Source organism: Bos javanicus, chromosome 13, assembly GCF_032452875.1.
Source record: "Bos javanicus breed banteng chromosome 13, ARS-OSU_banteng_1.0, whole genome shotgun sequence".
Classification (NCBI taxonomy): Eukaryota; Metazoa; Chordata; class Mammalia; order Artiodactyla; family Bovidae; genus Bos; species Bos javanicus.
In genome coordinates, this window is record NC_083880.1 from 44,032,321 (window position 1) to 44,054,089 (window position 21,769).

Below are 21,769 nucleotides of genomic sequence, written 5' to 3' on the forward strand. Positions count from 1 at the left end.
GAGCATCACTGACTCAACGGACACAAGTTTGAGCAAACTCCAGGAGGTAGTGAAGGACAGGGAAACCTGGCATGCTGCTGTCCATGGGGTTACATAGAGTCGGACACAACTTAGTGACTGAACAAGAGCAACAATACAAACAGTGTTTATGGCTGGAAATGAACATATCTGGACATAGACTTTTTTTTTTAATATGCAGAAACACTACGAATACTCATTTCCTATATTCCAAGAAACCTTAATTTTGTTACAAAACTCACAGCGACATTTATTAAATAACCATTTAAAAGATACTGATTTAAATGAAGTCACTGTATCTTTAACACCCGTTTATTTATGTGTTAGTCATGAAATCTCACCACAAAACTCTAAGCCTTAATCATAACAGGATTTGACATATTTGGGCAGTTGTTGATGTATGTTTCATATCACTTCATTTCAAACTTTCGGCAACCTTTTCACATGGATTCAGGCTCTTTTGTTCTCCTCTTACATATAAGGAACTCAGAAGAACAGAGCAGTTAAGGGGCATATTCAAGAATAAATAAATCATGGAGACAGCACCAGTCTTCTGATTCCCATTCTTAAATTATTTCCAAAACACGTGGAAAGGAGAACTCACCCACAGAAAAGTCTCCACTAATTTAAACATTTGGTGAGAGCATTTTTCCTACAGACTTAAAAAACAAAACAAAACTAAACAAGCCACTATATAGTTTCCTCATTGTGAATGAGATATTCCTGCAGCTTTATTTTTAAAGCCATTCTTTTTTGAATGGCTTGAAGAACCTTTAGTAGTTATCAGTTCTACACCATGAAACAGAGTGTTCATAGCATCCTGTTACTCTTTAAAAAGACATTTCGAGTCTGGGAGGGTTCACAGATTGGAATACGTTAACATGCAGGACATGAATCTGTGTACACAAAATACCAGGGCAGATGGTGAAGTCATTGTGAATAAAAATAGGTCTATTTCTCACACAAATTCCTTCACAGAGGCATTCAGAAATCAACAAGGAAACTGAAAACACCCGGTGAAACCTGGCCGGGCGCAGTGACACCCTGCCCTTCGGGGACACACAGGATAGTGACAGGCAAATCTGTTTCAGCCTGCAGCTCTATCTGCCGAGGACTCTCAATAATTTCTATTATCGGTCGTTTTTGTGCCACCTAGCTTCCTTGGCTGTGTTGTTGGAATCTCTGAGTGGAGACTGAATGAAAGCAGCGTTTGCTGTGATTGGATCAGCTGTGATTGGATCAGTTACTCAGGGAGCCGAGCTGTGCGAAGGGCCCGAAACCCACTCCACCCTGAGTCAGAGGTGGAGCATCCCTGGAGACCTGTTCTCATGACTCACCAGCTGCTATCTGCAAACAGCCTCTGGGGGAAATGCCAAGTAAGTGTTTACTCTCCACGGTTACTTCACCCTGCCACTCTTGCCTTGTTTTGGTTTGAACTGAAGAAACAACAACTAAAGTGAGAACAAAATGTGACCAAGAATGTGTACTTTCTCCCGATTATGAGGCTCTTTGGAGAGTCGCATGTGACTTCCCTGGGCTGGTATGGGGATTTGCTTTTAGAGGGAATATGACAATCCAGGAAACAAAGATAGAAGTCATCAATGTGAGGGAAGAGCTGGTTGGGATGGTGTGTGGGGTGGTTGATATATTTGTAGTATAAATCATGTTTATTGGTGCCATTCTTAAATAGAAGGCATTATAAATGAAGTCACATGATTTTATCTTTTTTTTTTTTTTTTAATACTGCTTTTAGGTTAACTGTTTTTTTAAGATTTTTTTTTTCAGAGTAGTTTTAGATTTGCAGAAAAATTGAGAGGAAGGTGTAGAGATTTCCCATATTCCCTCTGTACTCCCCAAAGCCTCCCCATCAATATCCCTACCAGATGGTCCCTGTGTTACAGCTAATGAACCTACATGGACACGTCATCATCACCCGGAGCCTATAGCTGACATGGGTCACTCTCGATGTTGTGCGTTCCATGGGTTTGGATAAACATATAATGACATGTATCCACCATTACAGTGTTAAAAAGTAGTTTCACTTCCCTAAGTATACTATGTCTTCTTCCTTGTCCCCCCCCTCCCCACTCTCTAAGCAATCCCTGATACTTTATATTCTCTACATAGTTCTGCCTTTTCCAGAATATCATAGGGTTGGAATCAAATGTTTGTATAGTTTCACTCTACACACTCTTAGAGGGATGGACAGGTTAAATACCAGGCAAGTGTTAAATGAAAAACAAAAATGCTTATGCTTGGAAATGACAAGTTCTTATTTATAAGTGTCACAAAACTTCATCCTATGTATTTCTGAATCATATGTTCTACATATATATGGATTCATTTTAAAGCAATTATCCCAGGTTTTAAAAGCAGATTTAAGAATATGATATGGTATAAAAAAGTCTAGACTAAGTTTTAATATTTGATGATGAAATCTCGTAAAATAACACAACAACTGTTGAGGTTATTAATGCTTGGTTTTCATGCCTCACGGTTCAGAATCTGCCATCAGGAAATACTGTGTAAGCCTGTTTGCTTTCAAATTTAAATTTTTCCCCTTGTTTTCTTTTCAGTCTATTTGGTTCCCTAACTACCACTGTTGAGGCAGATATTTTAATTTGGTTATGGCCAAGGCAAGGCTGTGTTTATCACATTGCCCACATTTTTCCTTCAGACCAGCACATGTAACTGCATTCTATGGGTGCTATTGAAAGCACGTCTAAGAAAGGCATTGGGCTTCAATGTCTTTTACTGACTGTAAATAAATTGGTTGTGAGACTGGAGATCTGAAGGCCTTATTATATCAAAGCTGGCTCTGAGGAAATGCTGAATTTCATAAATAATAACAGCCAAAAGAAACTCAGATGTGTCAACTTCTAAAGCAAATTGGGACTTCGAATAACTTCCCAAGGAAGAAATGCTTTTACCAGCTGTAGAATTAAAATGCAGATGTTAGTCACACTTTGGGCTCTTCATTAAAATAAAACACTGACAAATGCAAAATCGTTTGTAAAAGTATGTGTGTGTGTGAATGCTGTGTATATTCTACATAAGTGTTAGTCACTCAGCCGTGTCCAACTCTTTGTGACTGAATGGACTGTAGCCCGCCAGGCTCCTCTGTCCATGGGGCTCTCCAGGCAAGAACAGTGAAGTGGGTAGCCATTCCCTTCTCCAGGGGATTTTCCCAACCCAGGGCTTGAACCCCCTCCATCTCCTGCAGCTCCTGTATTGGCAGGTGGATTCTTTACAGTCTGAGCCACCACATACATACATACATACATATATATATATCATATATAGTATATATACATACTGTGTACTCTTCATATAGAAAACTACATCTATATAAATATATACACAAACATAGACATGCATTTAAAAAGCATAGTACTAGGAAAAGTACATATGTACAAAGCTTATGAAGTATATAAGATATGTACAAGTACAGTAAAGTATATATGCAATATAAAAGTACACATGTAACATTAATATTATTAATACATATAGTGTTTTAACACATACAATGTAACATTGTTAATATTAATAGTGTATACTCAGTATATAGACTAATATATTTTAAAATATATTCTATATTAATGTATAATCTTCCAATGCACATCGTACTATATACTAGTATGTTTTTAAAAAATGGAAAGAAACTTAGGTTCTCTGCGTGTCCCTATGTGTGACATCCATATTTTGCCTGGTTTATCTATCTGTGGTCACGATATTCTTTATCTGAGAACACATTTCTCAGTGCAGTCCGAAGGTCCCCAGGCTGGGGATCACTGAGGAGAGGAGGAACCACAGGATTTTGTGATTTTGTAAACAACAATCTCCTTGGAGATTCCTACTAAGAACGGATGAAAGATCGCCAGGTACTTACTGAAGGTGAACAGTAGGGGGCAGAGGTGTCCACAATTCTGTTTTGCCCGCTCTGCTTCTCTGAGGCCAGGAACTCTGACTTCAGACTACTTACCACACAAGAGTTTTCAGGTGAAGATTTCTTGTCTGTTCTCTTTCCAGCCTTGAAACAAATAACTTTTTATCTTGGTGAAGGTAAAACAAGTTCACCGAACAAAATTTGAAAAATATCTAAGGTACAAAAATAGAAACAAAACCAAAAATGACCACTGAAATTTCCATCGTCAAAGAATAAATATTTTGATAATATTGTTTTAGTTGGCCATATACTTGTGTGTGTATATGTACACATATGCAAAATTATAGTATGTACATAATGAAGTGAAAGAAAGTGAAATGAAAGTGTTAGTTGCTCAGTTGTGTCCAACTCTTTGCAACCCCGTGGACTGTATACCACCAGGCTCCTCTGTCCATGGAATTCTCCAGGCAAGAATGCTGGAGTGGGTTGCCATTTCCTTCTCCAGGGAATCTTCCTGACCCAGTGATTGAACCTGGGTCTCCTTCATTGCGGGCAGATTGTTTACCATCTAAGTCACCAGGGAAGCTTATGTACATAATACATATAATAACATATCAAATTACATTTTATATATCCTATTTATATCATATTATATATATCATATTCATTCACACACATACAGTTTTCAAAAATGCAGGTTGCTTTGAAATATTCAATTACATTTTGTTTCCTTTCTCACCTAAATTATACTTTTTCAGTGTCTGGGTGACCAACAGAGAAGGTTCCTTACAAAATATACCAGGCTAAGCACTCAACAAAAGGAGTTCAATACTGTAGTGACCTCAGGTCACATGAAGGGAAAAGAAGATGTATTTCCCTTTTTTTTTTTTTTCAGAATGTCTGGGTCACCGAGACCCAGGCACCAGTTCATTATAGAGTCACATTCTATTATATTTGTTCCAGAAAGCCTCAAGTTGCTTGAGAATGTCAAAATCTTAACACGTCCTATTGTCTACGAGCTCTGGTGTGATGTTCACTACTCTTGTATGAATTTTGTGCCTTAGAAATGTCTGTCTTGGATATTTTACCCTCCTGAAGAGATGTTTCCTTCAGCTTTTACTTAAAATATTTTTTAATCTTTTTTGTTCCCTATTGAGTAACTAGGAAAGCTTGACTAATATAATTGTTTAGACTGCCAAGAGTCAACAGTCAGAAATTAGATCAGCTAAACTTACTCTTTCTCTTAATAAATATTTTGTGAAATCCTACTACCATCTGATTTGTGGACGAATATTAAACAAGGTGGACTCTGCCAATGTTCTAGCCTGTACCTGAAATGTCAGTCATGGCAACAAAGTGGTGTTTTCCCCATAACTTTTATGTACGCTTAGAAAAACTTTATTCTGAGTGTTACTGACTCAGGGACACAAGCCTTTGAGAATTTGTAGGCCTACAGGGAGGCTGGATATGTAGTTAGTCCCAGGGTTACACCTCAGAGCACCTGCCTTGTACTCTTGGGGCCCAGTGAAGAGTTGTAAGGCTTTCCCATAAACACCAAGCCAATTAATTTAATCAAAATTAACTTAATTCAGTTAACATCAGATTCTGTGAGAGAATTTGTTAGATACTCTTGTGGATTAAAAAAAGATCTTCTTCTCATTCAAGAAATGTTACTGGAAATCAGATACCCATGTGCAAAAAGTAAATGATATTAGGAAATAAATCATACTTTATGTGGAACTGGATGTAAAAAAGCAAAACTTTAAAAATGTAGAAGAAAAATATAAAAGTCTCTTTATGTCCAGAAGGGAAAAAACAATTACTTAAACCAACTGTAAAGGAAAAAAAAAATGAATGCAGTCAATTTATCAATAAACAAAAGTTAATATATTAAATGGGCTTCCCTGGTGGCTCAGATGGTAAAGAACCCACCTGCCAATGCAGGAGATGGAAGAGATGCGGGTTTAATCCCTGGGTCAGGAAGATACCCTGGAGAAGGAAATGTCAACCCACTCCAGTATTCTTGCCTGGGAAGTCCCATATGGATAGAGGAGCCTGGCAGACTATAGTCCACAGGGTCACAAAGAGTCAGACACGACCGAGTGACTGAACAACAACAGCAATATATTAAATATTTGATTAAATGTCCCCAAATAACAAGCCACAAATGGGAAGAATCAATAGATTGACAGTGCATGTAATCTCTAAATAAAACTAGCAGTCAAACTATTTGAAGTTCTCTAACACAGTTCTTAGAAAAAGAACAGGAAAGAGGGGAAAAAGTGAAGAATAAGAAGAGCAATTCACAGAAGAAGAATTTTTATCAGTCAATAAAGTGATTCAGAAGTGTTAAAATAGTGAAAAAAAAAAAAGGAAATAAACTGAGTGTTGACTAGCAGAATATATGAGTATAGTTTTGTATTTGTAAACTATGTTATTCCCTGAATTTTTGTGTTCCTGAAATTGTTTATTAAAATAGTCTTGGTCGCCATAAAATTTTTTCATCTTGTTTTATGTCCCTGGATATGTTCTAGTGTTTCTGAGTTTATAGTCTATGGAAACTTGAATATAATTTGTATTCTACTGTGTTTAAAAATTGTATAAATCTTGATTATGTTGAATAGGTTCATAGTGCTTTTCAGGTCTACTATATCCTTCTCCTTTTCTGTATATTCATTCTAATAATTTTTGAGAGTTTGATATAGAAACTTCAACTAAAAATCTTAATTTATCTATTTAAAAAATAATTGTAGTAGAATTAAGTGGAACTATTTGTAACCTTGTTCTATATTTTCCAAGTCTCCTGTAAATGTGTTATCATACTTTCATAGTTCAAAAAATAAAAAAAAGAAAATATAAAAAATTAGTCTTGGTCCTTCTTCCAACAATTTATAAACAGAGCCGCTAAAAGGTTCTGGTGCTAGCCACTTAGGTTAAAATGTATGTGCCAATGGGGAGAAGTGGATTTAGTATAACTTTGTTTACAATTTCTCAGGGAATATGATTTTAAGAACAAAAGAATTGAACTAAATTTATACAAAAGAAAATGTGTGCTTTTGATCAACAGCCTGATGGCCCTGAAATCTTAGGTATCTTCTGCCCAAGGAGGAGAGATCTAAATGGAAAGTTGCTTTCTAATCATGCTTTTGTGTTTGAGTGAACTCTAATCTCAGCGAAGAGTGGAGAGTTCATGGAATATTAAAATCTGAAGAAAGGTAATTCCCAGGAAAAAAAATATGAACCAGAAGGAAGGGACAAGATGATATTAATGTACTTGTTTGGAAGATAGGCAAGGTGGCAAGCCCTTTAGTTTAAGGGCTGTGAGGAAGGTGATTAGGGAAAAAAGTCCAGACCACTGAGTGCAGAAGAAAAAAAAAAATCCAGTTACCATCTTCCAAAAATACAGATCTAATCTTACTCACCTTCAATAGCTTTGCCCAATTGCTTATATTTTTGGTTTCATACTCTTTCCAGAGCAAGTTTGGTAAGACTGAAAAATTATTACTGTGACTCCAAAGCTTTGGCATAGATCATTTGTATGACTCTGCCCTTTGCCTCCTCTCTGGACACTTCATGTGCTATTCTAGCATTCACTGAATATAGTGGGCAAAAAGATGATGTTGCTAATGGCTCTGAGATTCCATCTAAATTTAAAATAGCTCCTTACAATTAACTCATAGGTAAATCTTTTTAATACCTTAAAATTCATATAGGAGGTTCCAGTCCTGGATCCTGTGTATGACTCAGTGTTGTGCAGAGCCTAAAACCTCAGGGTGGGACCCGGGACATGCCAGACCAGTGACGACAGATGGAATTTCCTCATCTTTTAATTATTGCTTGTGAAGCAGATCAGTGGCCGAAGGGAATCGCGTGTGATTTCACAACACCATTGTGTCCTCAAGCTACCATGCTGCACAGAATTTCACGTGGTGGTAGTGATAGTGCTGAGATTGCTTTTCAGGATTATTTTATTAAATTTATCTAGTCTTCAGATTAAATAACATTAACTTCACAAAAGGATTATTTGGTGCCATTTAGCAGTAGGCTCGGAGAAGGCAATGACACCCCACTCCAGTACTCTTGCCTGGAGAATCCCAGGGACGGGGGAGCCTGATGGGCTGCCGTCTATGGGGTCGCACAGAGTCGGACATGACAGAAGCGACTTAGCAGCAGCAGCAGCAGCAATAGGCTGTGTTGCATTGAAATGTTTTTATATTACAGGCAAAACAATGTAAAAATTGGACATCTTATCAATCTATGAACCTCTATTGTGTGAGGTACAACCTTAACACTTTACAGAATTCAGAAGCAAAATCTATCGAATCTGTTTGAAAACATATATGCATGTATTAAGCAAGATGTGAGTTTATTTCTCCACTATGTAGCTGCAAATTTCTTTTTCATTTTCTGTATTTAATTTTTATTAATGAAGAACCCTTCACTTTAAATTTTAACTCCACATTTTTACATAGTTCCTAAGAGAAAATTAGTCAATAAAAACTGATGAGAGCAATAGGTGCTTTTCTCCCCAGCAACCTCCGCTACATGGGGGATAGCCAGCCTCCCTTATGTCACAAAAACTGAGCTGAGAGCTTCACGCTTTACTGGCTTGAGAGACCCTTGGTCTGTCAATCCCCAGAGACTGCTTTGTTTCCTAATTTGCATCATTATGGAAACAGAAGACTATTGGATGAAAGTTTGGAGGATAGATTCTAGCTGTATAAGGTAGTGAAAGCTGGCTGACTATGGAGAGCAATATGGAGTTTCTTTGAAAACTAAAAACAGAACTTCCATATGACCTGGTGATTCCACCCCTGAGTATATATCAAAACAAAACAACCAAAACTGCTAACTTGGAAAGATACATGCACCCTAATGTTCATTGCAGAACCATTTACAACAGCAAAGACATGGAATCAACCAAAGTGTCTATCAACAGAGGAACGGATAAAGAAATTGTGGTACATATACACAATGGCATACTACTCAGCCATAAAAAGAATGAAGTAATACCATTTGCATCAACCTGGATGGACCTAGAGATTGCAGACTAAGTGAAGTAAGTCAGATAAAGACAAATATCATATGATATCACTCACCTGTGGAATCTAAAAAAAATTGTTTAAATGAGCTTATATACAAATCAGAAATAAACTCACAGACATGGAAAGCAAACTTAGGGTAACCAAAAGGGAAGAGGGAGGAGGGATAAATTAGAAGTTTGGAATGGACAGATACATACTGTTGCTGCTACTGCTAAGTCGCTTCAGTCGTGTCTGACTCTGTGCGACCCCATAGACGGCAGCCCACCAGGCTCCCCGTCCCTGGGATTCTCCAGGCAAGAACACTGGAGTGGGTTGTCATTTCCTTCCCCAATGCATGAAAATGAAAAGTGAAAGTGAAGTCACTCAGTCATGCCCGACTCTTAGCAACCTCATGGACTGCAGCCTACCAGGCTCCTCCGTCCATGGGATTTTCCAGGCAAGAGTACTGGAGTGGGGTGCCATTGCCTTCTCTGATACATACTACTATGTATAAAATAGATAACCAGCAAGGACCTACTGTAGAGCACAGGGAACTATATTCACTATATTGTAATAAACTATAATGGAAAAGAATCTGAAAAAGAAATATTTGTATAACTGAATCACTTTGCTTTTCGCTTGAAATTAACACAAAAATTATACTGCAATTAAAGGAAGAAAAAAAAAACCTCTCTGTCTAGAGGAAGCAGGTAAGCAAGGGAATATTCAGCAGAGGTACACATCTCAGTGGCCTGGGCGATTGGGCATTGATAAAAGGTGAAGTCAGACAGTCAAGATGCTGCGTTTAGGGAACACTAGTCATGCCCAAGTATTGCTCAGGTGGAAATACCTTCCTGCTCATAAACAAGCCCTGCCTTCCTGAGGAAGGAGGAGGTCCTGGGAAATCAGTGTCGGGAAAGTAAAATGAAAACATAAGCTGAAATGGAGCTTTTGGATGGTGTAGTATATTGAGAACATTAGAAAGCAGAAGAGAGTGGTGATCCAGGGAGCTGCTTACCCACGAATAAATGAATATTTATTGAGCAGGTTAATCGTCCCCTGTCTATTGAGGCAGAATCCAGATTAGTCATACACTTCAGGTGACAGTCTTGCCAAAATACCCTCTAGATTAGCCAAGGGGGTGCACAGCCTTGCAAAGCAAATTCAAATATTACAGCAAACATCTTTCCAGAAGGCACTGTCTTTCCCCTGACAAGCCTGCTGCCTTCTGTTTTCACCTGAAGCATTATGCTTGAGATGGAAAGCGACAGTGTGCACAGCCCTGCTACATTCACGTCAGGGGACTGATTACAGTGACAGACAGGTTTAGAATGTGTCATGCTTCCCAACATAAAAGTCACATTTCTCCTAAAATCATTTAATATTTCATTCCTAGAATACTCAGTGATGTCAACAATCTGAGCCCTTTTACTTTGTGTTGTATAAAAAAAGAAAAAGAAAACATCAATATCCATCAAAATCCCACAGCTGTCACTTAAAATCAAGTAGCAGATAATAGCGCCTGGCAGCCACCAGAATGCTCAGTATTTTTATGATTCAGAAAACATCACAATAAGGTTAAACAAATAGTATTTTTTATTAAATGTCACTCAATCCTAGGGCTGCTTATTCATCTATTCATCTGTGTTCCACTCAAGTGACTCAAAGATGGTAGTTGCAATCAAAAGGCATCTTGAGCAGATACCTGAGAATTCTATCTGTCAGTCTTACTTGGGAAGTAAAAGAATAATAATAAAAAAATCCCAGGGGCAGGTGCAAAAAATGGCCTGATGAGATAGAAGGTGAAAACTTTGAGTCGTGCATTGAAGTAAAGCAAATACTTTTTAAAGGTTAAAATTAGTTGGCAAAGAAACTTAGGAGTCCTACATGGCTCTTTCCTTTCTGAATCCATGCATTTTCTAACTATTATATATAGAATAAGTAAACAACAAGGTCCTACCGTATAGCATGGGGAACTATATTCAATATTTTGTGAAAAACCATAATGGAAAAGGATATGAAAATATATATATATGTATTTATAACTGAATCACTTTGCTGTACAGCAGAAATAGCACAACATTGTAAATCAACTCTGCATCAATAATATTTAAAAAAAGAATCCATGCATTTTCTGCATAAAGAAAAACACAGGCAGTGTTTCTTTGACTGTACTTTGCAGATATTGCCTTTTTTTTTTTTTTTCACAAATTGAGGGTTGGTGACAACTCTGCATCCAGCAAGTAATCAGCACCATTCTCCCAAGAGCATCTGTTCCCTTCGTGTCTCTGTTGCATTTGTGAGAGTCATTCATTCGTGTCTGACTCTTTGCTACCACATGGACTATACAGTCCATGGAATTCTCCAGGCCAGAATACTGGAGTGGTAGCTGTTTCCTTCTCCAGTGGATCTTCCCCACCCAGGAATCAAACCAGGGTCTCTTGCATTGCAGGCAGATTCTTTACCAGCTGAGCTACTAGCGAAGCCTGGTATTTTGTAATTCCAGATATACTTCAAACTTTTTCATCATTATCATATTTGCTATGATGACCTATTATCAGTGATCTTTGCTCTTTTATGATTGTTTGAGGGGCCATGAAGTGAAGTGAAAGTCAGTCATGTCTGACTCTTTGTGACCCCATGGACTATACAGTCCATGGAATTCTCCAGGCCAGAATATTGGAGTGGGTAGCCTATCCTTTCTCCAGGGGATCTTCCCAACTCAAGAATCGAACTGGGGTCTCCTGCATTGCAGGCAGATTCTTTACCAACTGAGCTATCAGGGAAGTCCAAGGGGCCATGAACTACATCCTTAAATGATGGTTAACTTGCTGAATTGCTGAAATGATCACAAGTGACTTAGATTACCACATGAACTTTGTTGATAAAGCAGCAGTCCTCTGACAGTCCTTGAGTAAGCTGTACCTTTCCAATCTGGTGATCTACATTTTAAGCTTAGACATTATGCCCTTTGTGAAATCTTCCTTGATTCACAGACATGCCTCCTCCATCAACCATCAGGATCCAGTATTATAAGGATCAATTCACTGGTTTCCACTGCTAGACTTCCCAGGTGGCTCCTAAAGAATCCGCCTGCAGTGCAGGAGACACGAAGTCTCAATCCCTGGGTCAGGAAGATCTGCTGGAGGAGAAGATGGCAACCCATTCCAGTACTCTTGGGAAAATCCCACAGATAGAGGACCCTGGCGGGCTACAATCCATGGGGTCACAAAAGAGTCAGATACAACTTAGTGGCTAAACAACAACAACAATAACAACAACTCTTAGACTGTACTCCTGGTTTGGGATTCAATGGTGTTTGATAAATAGCCTTTCAGTGAGGGAATATGTCTACATGGTACCTTGAAAGGAATTTGATTTTGTTGTTTTTAATCCTGGGGGCATAGTTGGTACAGTGAGAACTACAGACAGCTCCCTGTAAACCACGACTCATGAGTCAGCATTACCATTCTTAAACATCCATTTGTGTTCCTAATTCCAAATTAAATAAAGACCAGACTCTGGGGAAACCCCGTTCCTTAAAACAATAGCACAAGGATACATGTACATATCCATGTAAAGCTAGAGACTTCCAGGAGTAGAAATAAGTTGTGTATGTTTGGTTACAAAATCTGGGAAAAAGTCTGTGTACTAGGGTCTGAACTATAGTTTGAAAGTGTTTAATGGCAATCCACTCAAGTATTCTTGCCTGAAAAATTCCATGGGCAGAGGAGCCCCCCGTCCATGGAGTCATGAAGAGTGGGACACGACAGAGCACAACACAGCAGAACATTTATGGTTGGGATAGGTATCTCTAATTTGAATTTCTATATTTGAAACACAGGCAGTACCTCTACCACATTTCTTGTAAAGCATCCAGATTTGGAAAGTTCGCATCGAGAGTTTCCAGATCCTCCGTGGAGCTGGCTTCTAGCTGACCCAGGGAGGGGCTGACTGTCCTTCTTAGGCCTCAGAGAGGAGGCGGGATGCCGGCGTCACTTAGAATCCCCACCACCATCTGTCCACTCATGTTCTCGCTTCCAGAACAGCAGCCGTGGTCAGTTCTTTAGACTAAGATATATTGGAATTGGAATGTTTGGAAATGGGCAGAAAATAATTATTCTACCAAATCTTAAGTGGTCATGACCCTACCCCTGAAGAAATTCCAGGAAACCAACTTTGGGTGAAACAAAATACCACAAGGTGTGTGATGATATGTTGGGATGCTGTTCCATTTTCAAATGTTCTCACTTTCAAGTAGCTTTTCACCTCTGCTGTGCTGCATTCAAACATGTCGGCCAGTTCTTTGATCGTCTTTCCATCAAGAGTTGGGATCTGATTCCCTTTTTCTTGAATATGATCTGGGCTTTGGATGAAAATGATGAAGCTGGGATGGTACTGAGTGATTTCTGACACCAGCTCCTAGAGGGCAGTCATCTCTCTCTCCCTTTCTCTTTCTGTCTCTCTTTCTCTGTCTCTCTCTGTGTCTCTCTGTCTCGCCCTCTCTCCCAGAATGCTTACTCTTAGAGACTGGCCACTATTCATTGAGGGAGCCCCGGCCAATGTGGAGTGGACGAGGGCAATGTTAACAATAATGTTAATTTTTACATGATTTGTCCCAACAATAAAATATAAATGGGGGAGGGGGATGTTTCTTTTTTGAGTAAAACAATGAAACCCCTTCCTCTCCCTTTTCCTCCAGCGAACAGGAGGTGCAGCTGGGGAGCTCCCAGATGGTGGAGTTCCCACCTGTCTGGGTTCTTGAAAAGAAAGAAGCCAACACATGTTCAAGACCTTGACCCTTTAATCCTTTCTAAAGGAAACGCAAGAAAAGGCAGAGGAATGCATGAAATAAGAAATGCAGTCAGAATAAAAGTCTAGAGATTTTCTTCCTGCTCGAGTCATCTGGCCACTCCCTTCTCACAGACAACAATCTGTGGGAAAAAAAAAAATGCTGGCACCAAAAGCCATCGAAGAAATTGATTTTTCTTCATGAGCAAATTTTTCTTTTTATATCTTATTTTCATTTTTAAGCCTCTACAGAAGATCCATTCTATGTTAGACAGGTTTTCCATCTTTTGGTTCATCTAAGCGGAGGATAAAAAAAATTGAACAACTGGAATGACTTTCCATTGCCAGGAATGGAATGCATTAACATTTAAAATTCACTAATTCCATTGATCCGCTGCTGGAGGACATTGTTTAAATTGTTCTGATTCTATCTCAGACTTGTGGGCAAGTGGGAAGCAAACCAGACCTGCAGGGGAATGAAACACTCTCTGTGTTTAGGATGGAAGGAAAGGGCAGCGGGGAGAGCCAGTGTTGCCTTATTCCTTTCATTTCAAGTTCTTCTTTTTCTTTGTTTTTGCCTTTTTGTCTTTGCTAAGGAAGGGGTTATTCTGAATTCACCCTCTGCCCATCTTGCCTGTAGCGTAGATCAGCGGCAGAGACGGTTCGTTTGCCCTAAACTATGTTCCTGCCAGGAGAATCCAGACAGGCTCTGCGTTGCTTCTCATTTCTATGGGGACTCGCTTTTTAGCTCCAGGAAGACTGATGACAAAAGAACTATTTTTGGCACCTCTAGGAAAGAAACACGCTGCAGCCTGTTATTTTCTATAATCCTGCTGTTTGGAGAGAAAAGTGCCCACAAAGCCACACTTTATCAGATAGCACTAACTCTCTCTGCGGGTTTGTTCACTCTTCTATCCACTTGGCCGAAGTGCATCACATCAAGGGTGAACCAGTCCCACTGGTCGTCTGGCCCCACAGAGGGACCCAGGGTACACTGTTCCTTTTCTCACATCCCAGATTATACATCCTTCAGATATTGAAAAAAGAAGTTTTCAAGTGTTGAACAAGGATGTCTTTTTTCCTTTTTCCTTCTGTAGTTTTAAAACTACATTTAAACTTTTAAAAATACTTTATTTAGGGCTTCCCAGGTGGTACAGGGGAAAAGAATTCTCCTGCCAATGCAGGAGACCCAGGAGACGTGGATTTGATCCCTGGGTCGGGAAGATCCCCTGCAGAAGGAAACGGCAACCCACGGCAGTATTCTTGCCTGGAAAATTCCATGAACAGAGGAGCCTGGTGGGCTAGTCTGTGAGGTTGCAGAGTCGGACACGACTGAGTGACAGCACACAGACACAAATATTTTATTTACATTTTAATATATCCCATGTTTCCACATGAATTCAATTTCTTTTTCTTAAACTCTGTTTAAATTTATTTTTTAGTTGGAGGATAATTGCTTTACAATGTTGTGTTGGTTTCTGTCATGTAACCACCCGAATCAGGCATGGCTCAGTTCAGTTCAGTTCAGTCGCTCAGTCGTGTCCAACTCTTTGCAACCCCATGAATCGCAGCACGCCAGGCCTCCCTGTCCATCACCAACTCCCGGAGTTCACTCAGGCTCACGTCCATCGAGTCAGTGATGCCATCCAGCCATCGAATCCTTTGTCATCCCCTTTTCCTCCTGCCCCCAATCCCTCCCAGCATCAGAGTCAGGCTATAACCACCCAAGTCAGTCATGGCTATATATATATATATATATATATATATATATATATATATATATATCCCCTCCCTCCTCAGCCTCACTCCCACCCAAGCTCCTGCCATCCCTCCCTACTAGGTCATCACAGAGCACCAGACTGGGCTCCTGTGTTATATAGCAGCTTCCCACTAGCTATCTGGTTTATACATGGTGGTGTATATATGTCGATGCTGCCTTCTCAGCTCATGTCACCCTCTCCTTCCCCTGCTGTGTCCACAAGTTTATTCTCTACATCTGCCTTTCCATTCCTTCCTCACAAATAGTTTCATCAGCACCTTTTTCCTAGATCCCCCATATATGTGTTACTATACAGCATTTGTTTTTCTCTTTGGATGTCATTTTTGTATCTTATCATGGGAAGTCATTTGGGAATGTTATCCCTGTAGTCTTTTCAACCTCTGCTCCCACAAATATAACGCACCCTTGCATAGCCAAATTCAGGTTCGGCTAACGTCACCAAGTGGGGAAATCCCCCTGTGATTCCAGAGTAGTACGGTTGTCATAATCTCTCCCTGCATGGCCATAATTCAGCCATGTGTACCTGGTAATAGTCGTGGGCACCACTCATGTCAGCTATTAATGAAGACTATTCAAGAAAGAGGATGCTTGGGCATAGTAACCTGCCAAGAAAAAATAAACTTGATGAGAACAGCCAGTGAGAACAGAGTGGATTTACATGAAATCTCAATCCCTGTACTACAGGATGAGAGTATGAGAGGCATGTGGGGACATAATTAAGATAATTTGGAGAATAATTTATGTCCATGCTGAGAACAGAAATTAAAATAACTGCAAGGCTTTAAACTTAGATGACTAATAGAATGTGGTGCCTTCAAATTAAAAAAAAAAAAAACTAATGGAAAGAGATTTAGAAAGATACAGTATACGTAAAGAAAACTGGGATGTGTTAGATTCAGTTCAGTTCAGTCTCTCAGTCGTATCCAACTCTTTGCGACCCCATGGATTTGTAGCAAGCCAAGCCTCCCTGTCCATCACCAACATCCTGCAGCCTACTCAAACTCACGTCCATCAAGTTGGTTATGCCATCCAACCATCTCATCCTCTGTCGTCCCCTTCTCCTCCCACCTTCAATCTTTCCCAGCATTGGGGTCTTTTCCAGTGAGTCAGTTCTTTTTCTTAAGAAGAAAAAACTGGTGATAAAGGATAATTAGCTTTCAAAATATTTAACACTAATGGAAGAGAAGGCTTCCCTGGTGGCTCAGTGGTAAAGAATCTACCTGTCAATGCAGGAGACATGGGTTGGATCCCTGGGTTGGAAAGATCTCCGGGAGAGGGAATGGCAACCCACTCTGGTATTTTTGCCTGGAAAATACCAAGGATAGAGGAGACTGCAAGGCTACATATAGTCCATAAAGTTGCAAAAATCAAACATGACTGGGCACACATACACAGGAAGGAGGAGAGGGTGAAAGCAGATATTTTTGTGTCTGTTTCTACAGGAGAATTGTTTAAGAAGAATCATAACAATGAGAGATGATGGATCAAAAACTTTAAGGAACATATCTGTTCTAGCCCAACGATGAATTAGGAAGCCTCGGTGAGTAGTGAGCACTTGTGATTCTCAAGTTTGAGGTTTGAGGTCCCTGAAGGTGTGGGGAGAATTCTTGCCTAGGGTGGGAAGCTTGTGTCATTCTCAAATCCTCCCAGCCCCTCCTTCCTGCCACTTGATGCCCACATCCAATCCATGACTATTTACCATTGATTCTACATTGTTGTCTATTAAGCTGGTATTTATTATGTGCTGCATACAAAGTTAAGATACTTGGATGAGGTTGGTGAGAAGCACAGAGATGCTTCCTGTTCATAGGGGCTTATGCTTGAGTGGTAATGAGAGAGTGACTTTTTGGTCCATATTAGATGTTACAGACCTGGGCAAAACTTTGTTTATTTGTCCCTCCGGAAATTAACTTAATAATTATGACAGCTTGTGTACTTATTTGTTCTATCCACACTTTGAAAGCAGGATTGTATGTTATTTGCTCCTGAACATCCAAAGGTTAACTGCTGCTGCTGCTGCTAAGTCGCTTCAGTCGTGTCCGACTCTGTGCGACCCCATAGACGGCAGCCCACCAGGCTCCTCTGTCCCTGGGATTCTCCAGGCAAGAACACTGGAGTGGGTTGCCATTTCCTCCTCCAATGCATGAAAGTGAAAAGTCAAAGTGAAGTCACTCAGTCGTGTCCGACTCTTTGCGACCCCATGGACTGCAGCCTACCAGGTTCCTCCGTCCATGGGATTTTCCAGGCAAGAGTACTGGAGTGGGGTGCCATTGCCTTCTCCTAGGTTTCCCCAAATGGTAGGTTCTCCTTTCTAATTCAGAGCCAATGTTTACTAAAATTAGAACACACTGATAAATTCTAAAAGTATAATGTGATGTGTGTGAGTTTCTGTGGAGTTCTACTTAAATTGAACTTATTTGTGTTAGCTAAATAATTTGTCTTGCTTTAATGAAGATTCAATTTGTCAATTTTGTCAAGGAGGCTCTATCACAAACTGGGATGCTCCTTCTGTAGCCATATTCTGTTTGTCGTTTTAAGTAGGGCTTCCTTAATATCGTATAAATAATTACATTCCTCCAATATGGGTCTGGTCAGACTGTCTCATTCACTGTAAGAGAATCAGATTACATGTGGTGGGACAAAAAAAAAATGGGGTAACATTTTGAGTATTAGTTTTACAAAGCATGCGAAGTGTCTATTTTTGTGGTTTTAAAAAAATATTATTGAGCCAAATTTGATCTCAGAAATGTAAATGATACTAACAGCAATGCCCATAAACTTTAGGTAAATTTGAGTTTCACTGCATTACCAATTCTACTCTCATAACCATTTCAGCAACAATTGGTAAAAATATCTAGAAATAGACTGTACAAAAAATGAAAGCAAATTCATTTTTGTCGTGTGGTGAACTCATAATCCAAAGTTCCTACCTATAATTTCCTGTGCTGTTTGCACATTGATCTCAACAGGATTATTGTCAGTGAAACGATAGCAATGTTAAAAAATAGAATTTCTCACTGAGACAAAGAAATACCATTGAATAACTGAAAGGTGATACCTACTCTGAAGTTTATTGTAAATATGTATGTCAGTTGGATTTTTTTCTCCCTTGCTCTGTGGCCCTGCTTTTCATGGGGTCATATATGTGAAGCCTGTAGACTTTCAGTATTACCAGCACAGGTTCAAGTGCAGTAGAAACTTGGAAACTGCCGCAGTGGTGCACACAGCAGGGACTTAACAAATAGGTACACACACGTCCCAATCTATATTTATGCTCACATTGTTCCTCTGTGTCCCAATCGAATGATTTCATTCCTTTATAAATTGGTTTACCCAAGAAGAATCTGTGTTTGTTCTTTCAATTATTCTCTCCTTAGCATTTACATTTATGTTTATTTAAAAAAATACTTCAGCTTTTTCTACAGCAGTTTTAGACTCACAGTAAAAATTAAGAGGAAGGTATGGAGATTTCCCACTTACCCTACCCCTATCACAACATGCACACCCTCCCCCATCATCAACATCCCCACCAGGTGGTTCATTTGTTACAACTGATGACCTTATACAGACACGTCATCATCACCTAAAGTTCACAGCTTATATCAGAGGTCACTCTTGGTGTTGTAGAGTCTATGAAGTGAAATGAAGTGAAGTGAAAGTCGTTTATTCGTGTCCCTCTCTTTGCGACGCCATGGACTGTCATGGAATTCTTCAGGCCAGAATATTGGAGTGGGTAGCTTTTCCCTTCTCCAGGGGATCTTCCCAACCTGGGAATCAAACCTAGGTCTCCCGCATTGCAGGCAGATTCTTTACCAGTTGAGCCACAAGGGAAGCCCATACATTCTATGGGTTGGACAAATGAATAATGACATATAGTCACCACAATGATATTTTCTTTCATTTTTTTAAATGATTTTTTTAATGTGGACCATTTTTAAAGTCTCTATTAAATTTGTTGTGCTATAGCTTCTGTTGTATGTTTTGATTTTTTGGCCATAAGACATGTGGGATCTTAGCTCCCGACCAGGGATCAAATCCATATCCCCTGCATTGGAAAATAAAGTCTTAACCTCTGCATAGCCAGGGAAGTTCCTATGGTATTTACAGAGTATTTTCATTGTCCTAAAAATCCTCTGTGCTCTGCCTGGACATCCTTTACTGCTTTAACCTTTGGCAACCACTAATCTTTTTGCTGTCTCCATAATTTTGCCTTTTCCAGAATGGCATAGAATTGGAATCATGCAGTACGTAGACTTTTCAAACTGGTTTCTTTCACTTAGTAACATGCATTTAAGTTTCCTCCATGTTTTTTCATGGCTTGATGGCTCATTTCTTTTTAGCACAAAGTAATTATCCATTGTCTAGATGGACCACGGTTTATTTATGCATTACCTACTAAAGGACATCTTGGTTGCTTTTAAGTTTTGGATATTTTGAATAAAACTGCTATAAATATTAGTGTGCAGATTTTTGTGCGGACATTAGTGCTCAAGGCCCTTGAGTCTAACAGTTGAAGAGTTGTCCCCCTTCCTTTCTGAAGTCAGTTTTGACTTTCTCATTTATTTAAGGTACACTAAGTGCTTCCAAAGCATTCCATGTTTTCTTGCTAGCCAAGTTTCTTCTTGTTTCCTGCCATCAGAGAACTCTAATAGGACAGGCCCTATAGTTGGGCCAGAGCCAGTCAGCATGATTTATAGAGAGTTTTGTAAACAAACTGATTTCAGTTGTGCAATTCCAAGCTCAGAGCTTTGCTTGGACTGCATGCAGTATCAGCCTGGGAGGTGAGCATGATACATGAGAAAAGTCAGTTCTTACCTGCTCGTACATTATCAATTCTGTGTGCTACCTTTCTGCTGGAGCCATTCTCATGTTGTGTGAGTGTATATCGATGACTCTCAACTGGCCTTGGTATTGTGCTCCCTGGCATGTGCCCATGCTACACACTTACATGAAGAACCAATGGCCTCAGACTGTATGTGTGTATATATATATCATCATGTATAGATCTGAAGGGAGAAAGTTGATTTTCCATAAGATGCCATGTGTTATTTGTTTACTCAGACATGGTCATTATGGTACATGCATAACTGTAATTTCTGGTGGTGATTTGGGGGTCTGGAAGCTTGAACCTCTGTTCTTAGGTAAGTACTGGTTATTCCACCTGCTGTTGCTGCCAGCTGCTGACTTCTGTATGATTTCCGTAGCTGGGTTGTAGTCAGTCTAGGCCAACTGGTAACTTATCAATCCAGTAGTTGAGAATTCATAAACTTGATGTTTATGTTGCTGTTCAGTCACTAAGTTGTGTCTGACTCTTTGCGACCCCATGGACTGCAGCACACCAGGCCTCCCTGTCCTTCCCTATCTCCCAGACTTTGCTCAAACTCATGTCCATTGAGTTGATGATGTCATCCAAACATCTCATCCTCTGTCGCCCAGTGTAATTCTAAGTAATCTTCTCATAATTTTCTGTTATGCAGTATTTCCTACATTTGAACATAATTGTCTTGGAACAAGTAATCCAAGTGTTTAAATGTGAAAGATGTGAAAAAGAAAATGCTCTTCTCATGTTTGTTATTATTGTTAATTTGATTATTTTTGTTTTCTAATAGAGTTGGTTTCCTAGAAGAACTGAATTTTAAATATAGCCTTTCCCATGACCTTGTGGCCCTTAATATTCAAACTCAGATAGTTATTTTTTAAATAGATACCAAAGAAAATTTGTTGTGTTAACTTTATGAGTTGTTTTAGAAATTGAATGATACAGAACCTATGACTTCTGTGCATAGAAGCAAATTTAGACTAGCATAGTTCAAATCTTTTCACTATGTAAAGTGATGTAAAATGGAGGTCCAGAGAGTGTGAGTAAATTTCCAGGACTGTGTGCATGTTAGGTTGCTTCAGTCGTGTCTGACTCTTTGTGACCCTATGGACTGTAGCTTGCCAAGGTCCTCTGTCCATGGAATTCTTCAGGCAAGAATACTGGAGTAGGGTGCAATGCCCTCCTCTAGGGGATCTTCCTGACCCAGGAATCAAAACTGGGTCTCCTGCATTACAGGCAGATTCTTCACTATCTGAGCCACAGTAGCCCTAATGGAAAACCTAACTAAAAACTTTGCAAAGAACATAACATATTTTCTAAATGTAATGTGCAAAATGAGCAAGCAAAAAAAAAACCCCTAGAAACTGTTACGTGATGTAAAAAGGAGGATAATATTTTTATTTCCTGGAACTGTTTGTTCCCAATATAATGTACAGAGCAATTGAAGACTG

At 39.5% G+C, this 21,769-nt stretch overlaps 1 long non-coding RNA gene across 1 annotated transcript in view; it reads left to right on the forward strand.

Annotated features, from left to right (window-relative positions):
* The first annotated feature begins 330 nt into the window (after positions 1–330).
* LOC133259267 (uncharacterized) overlaps positions 331–21,769 on the forward strand; it is a 58,585-nt gene continuing 37,146 nt past the window's right edge. Inside the window, exon 1 of the long non-coding RNA XR_009740335.1 lies at positions 331–1,394. This is a non-coding gene — a long non-coding RNA (uncharacterized LOC133259267). The remainder of the gene's footprint in view (positions 1,395–21,769) is intronic.